This window comes from Hordeum vulgare, chromosome 1H (assembly GCF_904849725.1).
Source record: "Hordeum vulgare subsp. vulgare chromosome 1H, MorexV3_pseudomolecules_assembly, whole genome shotgun sequence".
NCBI classification, from domain to species: Eukaryota; Viridiplantae; Streptophyta; class Magnoliopsida; order Poales; family Poaceae; genus Hordeum; species Hordeum vulgare.
Window position 1 is genome coordinate 109,144,439 of NC_058518.1, and position 11,728 is coordinate 109,156,166.

Here is an 11,728-nt window from a genome sequence, read left to right on the forward strand (position 1 = left end):
TGGGCCCTTGAGGAATGACTCGTAGAGAGTTGTCATCAGCAGGTGCCAGTAAGTAGGTACTCAGAGGAATGTATATGTCTCCTTGGTAATCATGGTACACTCCTACTCAATGGATCCTGTGGGTTTACCGATTACTACCACACTTAAATGAATTATACTCATGCCTGCATAGACCGTATTTTCTCATATCCTCATAATTGTTCAGAGATCTTTGTTCGAAGAGAAACAATGCATACAGTTTCAACATAGATAATCATGAGACAATAAATTCCATTAATTCATGATGTTATTACAATCTCAGAGATTTCTGTTACATAAATTTCACTCCATGGTCTCAATGAAAAACAAGAGTTCTTCATATTACACTAATTGCCATGGTCAAAGCTTAACTACTCCATTCTAGCTTTCTTCCTTTGTGGACAATCGCTGGCAAAATGTCCTGCTTCCTTGCAACAAAAGCAAATGAGTTGTGACAAGTCTCGAGGCGTCTTAGTGTTTGCCTTTGCTCCTTGGGTTCCCAGCTTCCTTCCTGAGCACATGTATTTGTGGTGGCCAAATTTCATACACTTGTAACATCTGACATGACTCAGGTCTATGTCTGCAGAGATTAGGCTCTTCCGAGGGTACTTTTTCTTCTTTCCGGACTCCTTTATTTTGGCCAATTCTTCTATTTCAAGTGGATCAAACTCCACTTCTTCCATCGGGAAGTTTCCGAGATACTCTTGGCTTCTCTTCGTGCAGTCCTGTGAATAATGTCCTTCTTCTCCACATGAGTTGCATGCATTGGAGAAAAATCTGGTCAGACCTTGTCCATCAGGGTCTTCAATATTTTCGTTCATCACCGGTTCTTCTAGAATCTTCTTGTTGAGTGTTTCCTTCATTGCTTCTTTCTGCTGCTGGACAACTTGTTTTACCTTGGGGTAAATATGACATTGAGCTGGGTAGTGGGTGGTTCCTTCATAAAGGAAACAAGTCACCTGACTACTTGGGCACTCTTTAGCTAGGTGATTTTCTTCACAATCAGTGCATCCATCCTTGTGTTCTTCCTGGGTGTGTCCTATTTCTCCACAGATCTTGCATGCACAAGTCTTCTCCTTCGGATTATCATAGCACTTCCGAATGAGACGGGATCTTAACAGAGTGTTCTTGAATTCGTCCCAAGTTTCTGCTCCACTAAATCCTTGTATGGCATGGTGCATTTTCCACCAGATTGCAGCACCTTGTGTAAAGTACTGAAGAGCGTGTTCCACTTCATGCTTCCTCGAGACCAAGTTGCTCCCGAAGTGGTTCTCCATGTTCTGAATCCATATTTCAGCCTCCAGCTGGGTCATTGGTCCAGAGATTACAAGTCCAGCTTCTTACGCCATCTATTGGGTCCAACGTTTTGGGGATGAGACGGGTAAGAGAGGGAGGGAGATACACACAATACAAACAATATTTTTGAGAATAGGTTTTCTTTGTGGCCATTGGAAAACACACACCAATGACGGCTCACAAATCATCGTATCTAACGTGGGTATATAAAAGGGGATTGAACTTCTAATGGTCATATAATTATTCGAACACTTCGGGTCTTGAGAGTCTACTGTTGGTGTAGCTTCAATTCTTCAAACGCGTGGTGAAATCCTGTTTACTATGAAGTAGAACTCGGTTGATTCTCCATGAGGTCAAAGGGGTAAGGGGATTGTATAACCATTTGAGGTGAGAGAGAACATTTGATGAAATCAGAAGAGATGAGGAGTGAAAGGTGTTCTCGAAAATAAGATTTTTGAGAGATCCTATCCTAAGAAGTTTCCAGTTTCTAGGGTCACGTCCTACAGTCAACATGTGCTCTGATACCATTTCTGTAGCGACCCGACTCAAGACGAGTCAAGCCTCTGTGTTTCTGTGCCATCCCTGGATCAGTATGCTGGCACACACAGTACATAAATGTATATATCAAAGTGCAATCACATGTAAATAGCGTAAAACTGATATATACCTTAAATATCTCAGCGGAAGCAGTCAAGGGAGTAGAGTCCCAATAAACACCAACGGCAAGTTGAGTGTAGACTGTAACCCGGAATCGTACTCTTACTCGTCGAAGAAAAATATCTGCAACATAAGACGTTGCAGCTGTGTAGGTTAGCATATTGAATATGCCGGCAAGTCACATAAGTGAGGGGTGAAAAGTAATCATCTATACTATATGCATATATGGCAGGTGGGGCTATAAGTTTTTAGCGAAAAGCAAGTTTTCTCCTACATCAAGAGAGGGCTAAAAGCAAAATGTTACTACATTGTTGGTTGTTAACGAGATGGTTCCACCAACCAATTCTCGTACCCATGCCGTCAATAATACCCACATCAATATTGTTATTTGTGTTGAGAATTTCAGATAACTTCAGTTCCTTTGGCTCAAGTTGTCCATGACCGTGGACACGGCTAATCGATTAGGTTTGAGTACTCTGCAGAGTTTTGCACACGTTCCCCACAAGATTTGATCGCCTCCGTGTATGTCCTCGCACTTCAGGGTGTTTGAAGACCGGATGATCAAAACATGGTCTTTCAACGGCTCCCTCTGAATCCCTGTCGGTGCCCATCCATTCCTACCGTTCTTCTACATCTGCTAGCACCGCCTGTCCAGAGTCGCCGCGTTGTCCAACCAAGCCAGAGCCCATAATGACTTGTGGCTGTGCAGGTAAGCCTTGGGTCTTGAAAATATCCGTCCGTCTCTTTGAGCATGGGTGAAGCTTTCCGCAGGATGTCATGGCCTCTCCAGCAGCCCGGGTCATCCACTGGGTTCTCCAGGGAGCCGATCAATCGTCCTTCACCCAGAGTTGCATTGCGTCCGAGGTCTTGAAAATCTTGTCTTAACGGTCTTGATTATTTAATCAACCTTGCATCACTCGTGTTATGCACTCAACCGAAATCCCGTCTACTCAAGCATAGCAATATGAAATTTGTCGTCCCGGGGCCAAGTATCGGGGTTGTTGTGTGCCTACCACATGATACTACAATCTATACTAAAATTTTCAAGTACCTAAGCAGCATGCAATTGGGCATAGGATGGTAGAACTACGATGCATAAAACATAGGTGATAGTATGATCAAAGTGACTTGCCTGGTGATGTTGCCGAAGAAGAATTTTCGTTCTCGGGAAATACGTGATAGAACTATTCGTCACTCTCCGATGAAATCTATATAATCAAACATAATATTCACATAAGCACTCACACTAGCAATCATTCTAGCAATCAACTAACAATCAGCAATAAAAGTTGATGCAATCAAAAAGAAATAAGAGAGAGAGAGGATAAAAATCCAAAGGAAACTTCAAAGAAGCTAGGAAGCCTTCTACTACATCAAACACTATATAGTTTTTGTTCCAACTGAAAATAAAACACTAAAATAGAAAAAATAACAGAAAACAATATATAAATAACTAAGATAACTGAATTAAAATTTACAAAACAATATTATTTTATAAGTATTTTCAAAATAGGAAATCAAACTAGCAATGCAACCAATTCGCAAGTTAGTATGGAACTAGAGTTGATTCCATGCAAACAAATAAGAATAAATAAAATAAAATTTTGTTGTTGTTGAAAAGTTACTGGTAAATATCAGAAAACAAAATATAACTTGTCACAATTAGAAAAAAAACAAATAATACAAAAGAAATAGCAAGAAAACAAAAAAGGCTAAAACAAAATCTGTTTTTCTTAAAACCCTAAGTAAAAATATTTCAAAAAATTTGAAACTTAAACTACGGAAAGATATGATCAATAGGAAGCAGCAGCAAAAAGAATCAAATTAAAAGCTATTTTTAAACTTCAGGAATAAGAAAAACAAGCTTTAATTCGAATCTGATCTAACTCAATTTTTATAAATCCAAACATAGACAAATTATATATCTACAGAAACGACATAAACTTTTTGATCCAACGCAAAAAGAATCACCTAATTCGGAGTTATAGACTAATAGATATGAATTTTCTAAGATTCCAATTTTTTGAAAAAACTGCAATACGGGATTTCGTGAATCTCACCATGGGTGACAGAGAGTAAGAACTCCGGCGAGGTAGCTGCTCCGGCGAGGTGGGGAGGTCGCCGGCGAGGTGGGGAGTCGGCGGAGGAGGGGTGGGGCGGTGCGGCAGGGGTGCCAGGGGGCGAGGTGGGGCTGGTCGAGGCAGGAGGAGTCCGGCGAGGCTCTCTCGGGGATGAACTCCGCCGAGGTCCACACGGGGAGGAGGAGGTGGGGAGAGGCGGCGGTTCCAACGGGAATGGAACTAGGAGGACCGGGGCCTTCTTATAGGGGCGACGGGAGAGGCTAGCAGGGAAAGAGCTTCGCGAATCCTGGAGGTGGGGATTGCTCTGTCCATGGGAGGGAAAGTTCCTGTGATGTGAAGAAGAAATAGAGGAGGAAGAAGATCTCCTGTTCGGCCAAAATAGGAAAGCTCTTAATGGGCCACCTGGAGTTTCCAAATAAAAGTGATTCCCTTCCTATTTTTAAAACTAGAAAACTAAAATGATAAAAGGGAATTCAAATCAATTCGGAATATAGAGTTTCTATATCCTAAAATTATCAGAAAAATAAAATCTAAATGATGGGCATTTTTCCACGGCCAAAATAAAAACTTAAAAAAAATGTTTTTCCAAAAAATCCCTAAAAGCATTATTTCTTTTTGCAATTATTTTCTCAAATTAAATTTTGGTTTTTTTCTTGGCTCAAAATATTTCAATGAATGGCCCTGGTTTTTTGGAGGGTCATTTTCCTCCGCTCTTTCTTGCGTGCAAGAATTTTGTCGGGGCATTTTCTCGGGGAAGAAAAATATAGAAGCAAGGGCAAATATTTTGAAAGGATTCAAATGCAAACTCCGTTCAAATTCTTTATAGTTGAAGAAGTCATGTCATCTTCTCTCTTTTCTTTTAAAAGATTGAATTTGAATTCATCGGAGATGGGGAAAGTCATTTTATTCCCTCTCATTCAAAAGTTTTTGAAAAGTTTCAAATTTCACACAAGTTTCAATCACTCAAGAAAACAAACAAACAATCTAATAATTATTTTAACATTCCAAAATTTAAAATTTTGGGATGTTACAACTTTGTGGTACCATACTTATGCCTTTTCTCTCTTATTTTGCAAGGTTTATTTGAAGAGCGAGAATACCGGCGGCTGGAATTCTGGACTCTATATGGAATACCGGCGGATGATCATCACACTTACAACTCAAAACCTAGAGCAACGATGACTCTATATGGAATGCCTTCGGTAGTGTACCGTGACAATGATCTAGCATGGCATAGACATTAATGGAAACATCATGCTAGTTATCTTACGATTATGCAATGGCAATGTAGACGTGGTCGCACATGTCATGGTGGTAGGTGCATGGCAATATATCTCGGAATGACTTTGAAAAAGCCATAGTAGGTAGGTATGGTGGCTGTTTTGAGGGAGGCTAATGGTGGGTTTTGTGCACCGGCAAATGTTGCACGACACTAAAGAAGATAGTGATGGTGGAAGGTGAAAGTGAATATAAACCATGGACTCAACATTAGTCATGAAGAACTCATATACTTGTTGCAAAAGTTTTAGTAGTAATCGAAACAAAGCATTCAATACATACTCCTAGGGGAAGGGTTGGTAGGTATAAACCATCGCGCGATCCCGACCGCCACACAAAGGATGACAATCAATAGACTAATCATGCTCAGACTTCATCACATAGCGGTTCACCATACGTGCATGCTACGGGAATCACTAACTTCAACACAAGTATTTCTAGATCCACAACACCTTACTAATATAACTTCAATATTACCATAACCACAACTCAAAACTAGTTGAGATGAATCAAACTTCTCTAACTATTCAATGCACATGAAGGTGGAAGTTTTCGTATCCCTTTGGATAACTACCCCTTTTGAGATTACTTTCATCGCATAGATCAACTACCAAGCCACTCACCGTTGTGCTCTAAAAGATATAAGTGAAGCACATAGAGCAAAAATTAACTAGCTCAAAAGATATAAGTGAAGCACATGTGAGCTGAATTGTCTAACCAAAGGATATAAGTGAAGGTCGACAAAATCACAGTGAGTGCGTGTCTCTCTATCTAGGTGTGCAGCAAGGATGATTGTGACACAACAAAAACAAAAGATTCCTACGATACAAGATGCTCCAAGCAGAACATATAACATGTGGTGAATAAAAATATAGCCCCAAGTAACGTTACCGATGGATTGAAGATGAAAGAGGGGATGTCTTCCCGGGGCATCCCCAAGCTTAGGCTTTTATGACATCCTTGAATCATCTTTGGGTGCCTTGGGCATCCCCAAGCTTGAGCTCTTGCCACTCTTTATCTTTTTGTCCATAAGAACTTCACCCAAAACTTGAAAACTTCACAACACGAAACTTAAACAGAAACTCGTGATAACATTAGTATAAGAAAGCAAACCACCACTTCCTTAGGTACTGTAGAAAACTTAAATTGTACTTATGTTGATCTTGGGTTACTGTATTTTCAATCTTCCATGGCTAATACCCCCCGATACTATCCATAGTTTCATCAAAATAAGCAACCAACACAACAAAAAACAGAATATGTTAACAGCAGACCAGTATGTAGCAATCTGTATACTTCGTATACTTCTGTTACTTCAAAACTCCTGACAAATTACGACACTCGGAAGAATTTGTGTAGGAATCAGAAGCAAAAAGAATCAACTCAAAATCTCTTACGGAAAACAAATTGAAAATTCTTTTCGTGAGCAGAAAGTTTCTGTCTTTTCCAGCATAACCAAACGATCATCCCCAAGGCTAATCATAACGGTTTTGCTTGGCACAAACGCAAAAAGAAACAAAAAAACACAATCATAACAGAATTATGAAAGTGTGGAAAACACAAAACAAAAAGAAAAAGGATAGATTCGTTGGGTTGCCTCCCAATAAGCGCTATTGTTTAACGCCCTTAGCTAGGTATAAGGTGATGGAATCACGTATAGTCATCTTAGGTTCTCAAACCATAAGTAGCCCTCATCATAGATTTGTAAGGAAAACTTATTTTATTTCTAGGAAAGTGCTCCATGCCCTTCTTTAGGGGAAATTGAAATCTAATATTCCCTTCCTTCATATCGATGATAGCACCAATAGTCCTTAGGAAAGGTCTACCAAGAATAATGGGACATGAAGGATTTCAATCTATGTCAAGTACAATGAAATCCACGGGTACATAGTTTTTATTTGCAACAATAAGAACATCAGCGGTCCTTCCCTTTGGTTTCTTGACAGTAGAATCAGCAAGATGCAAATTAAGAGAACACTCTTCAATCTCATGAAAACCAAGAATATCACTTAAAGACTTTGGAATCGCAGAAACACTAGCACCCAAATCACACAAAGCATTGCACTCATAGTTTTTTTATCTTGATTTTGATAGTAGGTTCCCAATCAACGCTCTTAGCCAAATCGTCAAACCTATTGATGAAGGGCATATCATTAATATCTAAAGGAGCATTTCTACTAGCCACCAAATTCATCAACTCGTCCATCTTAGCACTAAGCGAGTTAATATCTTCTATAGCGTGTACCTTTTTGCTAGCAGGTGACCTTTCAGTGTGCCACTAAGAGTAATTGGTCATAATATTGTCTAGGAGTTTCGTAGCGTTTCCTAACGTGATTTCCATGAACGTTCCACCTAAGGCAGAGTCCAAGATATTGCGAGAGGCAAAATTCAAGCCAGCGTAAAAGATTTGTATAATCATCCACAAACTCAAGCCATGAGCGGGAGAATTTCTAATCATTAACTTCATCCTCTCCCAAGATTGTGCAACGTGTTCATGATCAAGTTGCTTGAAATTTGATATCGTTACATAAGGAGATAATCTTAGCCGAGGGAAAATACTTGGATATGTAAGCATCTTTGCATTTATCCCAAGAATCGATACTATTTTTAGGCAAAGAAGAAAACCAAGTTTTTGCGCGATCTCGCAACGAGAAAGGAAAAAGCTTCAATTTAATCACGTCATTTTCCACATCTCTTTTCTTTTGCATATCGCAAAGCTCAATGAAGGTATTGAGATGGGATGCGGCATCTTCACTACGAAGGCCAGAGAATTGCTCTTTCATAACAAGATTCAGCAAAGCTGCGTTGATTTCATACGATTCCGCACTAGTGGCGGGAGCAATCGGAGTACTAATAAAATCATTATTGTTGGTACTCGAGAAGTCGCAAAGTTTGGTGTTTTAAGCCATGATGACTTCAACAAACAAACAAGCACACAAGCAAGCAAAAAAACCGGCAAAGGAAAACGGCAAAAAGGCAAAAGGCAAAAGAAAATGGCAAAGGAGAAAGGCAAATGAAAACGGCAAATGTGAAGTGGGGGAGAGGAAGACGAGAGGCAACTGGCAAAAAAGTAAATGCAAGAGATGAGTTTGTGAGACCTACTTGGATAGATCCCTCCTTCCCCGGCAACGGCGCCAGAAATACTTCTGCTACTGCAACAAAAGACCTTCCAACGGCGCCAAAAACAAGCGTGCTGACGGGAGACTATTCTTGTCTTGATACTCCTGAGCAACGGCACTAGATATCCTTCTGCTACGGCTACGCCTTTAGGGACTTCCTTGGAAAATATGCAAAGGATTCCCCCGTGGCCTTGGAGCCCTGCGTTGGTGTTCCCTCAAAGCGGAAAGGGTGATGTAGCACAGCGGGGTAAGTATTTCCCTCAGTTTTGAGAACCAAGGTATCGATCCAGTGAAGGAATATCACAAGTACCTACACAAACACAAAGAGCTTGCTCCCAACGCTATGAAGGGGTTGTCAATCCCTTATAGATTGTTTGCCAAGTGAGAACTGAAAACAACAAAGAAACAAAGCAAAGTAAAATCGAAAGTGGAAACGGTAGGTGTATATAGACCCGCGGGGCGTAGTGTTCACTAGTGGCTTCTCTCATGAAAGCATGTAGACGGTGGGTGAACGAATGACTGTCGAGCAATTGATAGAACCGCGCAAAGTCGTGACGTTATCTAAGGCAATGATTATATCTATAGGCATCACGTCCAAAACAAGTAGACTCTCTGCATCTACTACTATTACTCGACATGTTGACCGCTATCTAGCATGCATCTGGTGCATTAAGTCCAAAAGAACATAGTAACGCCTTAAGCAAGATCACATGATGTAGATGGACAATCTCATATCTACGATAAAATCCCATCTTGTTACCCTTGATGGCAACGACACGATGCGTGCCTTGCTACCCCTTCTGTCACTCAGAAAGGTCACCACACGGTATGAACCCAAAACCAAGCACTTCTCCCATTGCAAGAATCATAGATCTAGTTGGCCAAACAAAACTCAAGACTCGGAGAGACTTACAAGGATATCAAATCATGCATATAAGAAATCAGCAAAGACTCAAATATATATCATAGATAATCTGATCACAAATCCACAATTAATCGGATCTCAACAAACACACCGCCAAAGAGGATTACATCGGATAGATCTCCATGAAGATCATGGAGAACTTTGTACTGAAGATCCAAGAGAGAGAAGAAGCCATCTAGCTACTAACTACGGACCCGTAGGTCTGAAGTGAACTACTCACGAGTCATTGGAGGGGTGATGATGTTGATGAAGAAGCCCTCCAACTCCAAAGTCCCCTCCAGCAGAGCACCGGGAAGGGCCTCCAGATGAGATCTCGCGGAAACGGAAGCTTGGGGCGGCGGAAAAGTGTTCTCGTGGATGCCCTAATTTTTTCTGGATTTTGAGGGAATTCATAGGCCAAAGACCTAGGGCAGGGGAGAGCCAGGGGGGCCACAAGCTTGGTTGCCGCGGCCTCCCCCTCGCCGTAGCAACAGGGCTTGTGGGCCCACTTGCTTGGCCCTCAAGCCTCCCGATCTTCTTCCGTTCTAGAAAAATTCATTTCGGTGATTTTATTCCGTTTGGACTCCGTTCCAAAATCAGATCTGAAGAGAGTCAAAAACACAGAAAAATAGGAACTCGCACTTGTCACTGAGTTAATAAGTTAGTCCCAAAAAAGATATAAAAGGTAAAAAAACATCCAAAGTTGACAAGATAACAGCGTGAAACCATCAAAAATTATAGATACGTTTGATTCGTATCATCGTGTCAGCTAAATGAAGCCGCTCGCGTGGCGGCCGGGTGGCCATCGCCGACCTTCCACTTCGGCCCCTGCGGACGCTCGCGCCAATCGACGCCCCACCTACGTCGCCGATGGTGATTCCAGGGCAGGCGGAACCACGTCCGCTTCCGCCGGAGACCGCTGTCGACACCGCCACGTACTTCCGAGGGTGGACGCGGTCCCTCTTGGATGGTGGGGCAGTGAAACCTTCCCCGGAAGCCTTCCCCTTCTCGGTAGCGGAATACTTCCTCACTGACGCCATGCTGAGGGGTAGAGGGCTCGAGGTGGAATAGGAAGAAGACGGAGGTGATGTGGACCTTATCGCCCTCGCCGGGTCAAATACATGGCCGAGGGCACACTGGCGTCCCTCCGTGTTCCTGGGCCCACGCGGTTCATGAGGAAGCGTGCCCACGTGGTGTGTGTAGAGGTGACGTCCCCAAGGATCGATGGTGGCTGGCGCCGCGCCCAGGTGTCGCGTCAGTTTGACCACGCGCCTCTCCGATCGCCTCGGGAACTAGGAGTGTTTCCACTTGGTTGCGCGACGCGCGTGGGGCCTGGTCCGCAGGCTATTAGGGCCTGCGACGCATCAGACCGCCGTCAAGGCTTTGCCAAGAAGCCAGCCCAGGCACGCCTTGGGCCCGGAGGCTACTGTCGGTGTTCTGGGAATGGGGTACCCACACCTGCCTGCCTGTGGCCCAGGGTTGGCCCACTTCATAGACCAAAAACCAACTGGCCCGACACCACTCAAGGCAAGGCCCTCGCGAGGGGGCAAGCTTCGCAAGGAGGAACAACATCAAGACCCGCGGGGGGCCTCCTCAGGACCCCTCTGGAGCGGCGGATATTCCGAGGTGAGACCCGGCCTCGGGAGTCGAGGATGACGCGGGGGAACACAGGCGAGCAACAGACAGTAGGTCGGTGCAGTTCCCCCTTTAGTGCAAAGGGGGCGAGGACGCACGCAGGTCTCCAAGGCATCTCCCAAAGGTTTCCATTCTCGTGCAACAAGGCCACCACCGCCCGCTAGTAGGACAAACATCATCCCTAGACCCGTCCCTGCTGCGTTGACAACCACTTTGCAGGCGAAGACTACTTTTGGACAGGGGAAGCATGTTCCCGTGTCCCCCTTTAAAATTGGCTGTTGTTGGATCCCTTCCCGCTAAAATGATAAGGAAAGAGGACCCGTGCCGCGTCTATATATAGACAATAGGTTACTTTGTAGAGTGTCGATTCATTCATTCACCCACTAGCACCACACAAAGGCCACCCATCCTCCGGAGGCCCTCGAACACTGTACTAGTTCATCCACCAACCTCCGCGAGAGCCAATCCACCAAAGCAATAGTAGGGTATTACCCTTTCCAGTGGCCCAAACCTGGGTAAACTGCCGTGTTCTGTGTCTGCCTCACCATCGAGTGAGTTCTGTGCCATTCCTAGCGAGTAGCAAGTCAGGCGAACCAAAGCTGTCAAGTGGCCTCCGCATGCGCCCTTGTGTTCGAATCTTTAGGGTTTTGCGGAGCCCAAAATCCGACAAGATGTTCTTTCATCCTGGTCCCTTTACCATAATGCTTGTCTTTGCTTGGCTTCAGATGCTCAAAATAGGC

The 11,728-nt window shown here is 43.3% G+C and overlaps 1 pseudogene; it reads left to right on the forward strand.

Annotated features, from left to right (window-relative positions):
• Nucleotides 1–10,474: 10,474 nt before the first annotated feature.
• On the forward strand, nucleotides 10,475–11,288 carry LOC123397326 (annotated as a pseudogene).
• The last annotated feature ends 440 nt before the right edge of the window (nucleotides 11,289–11,728 follow it).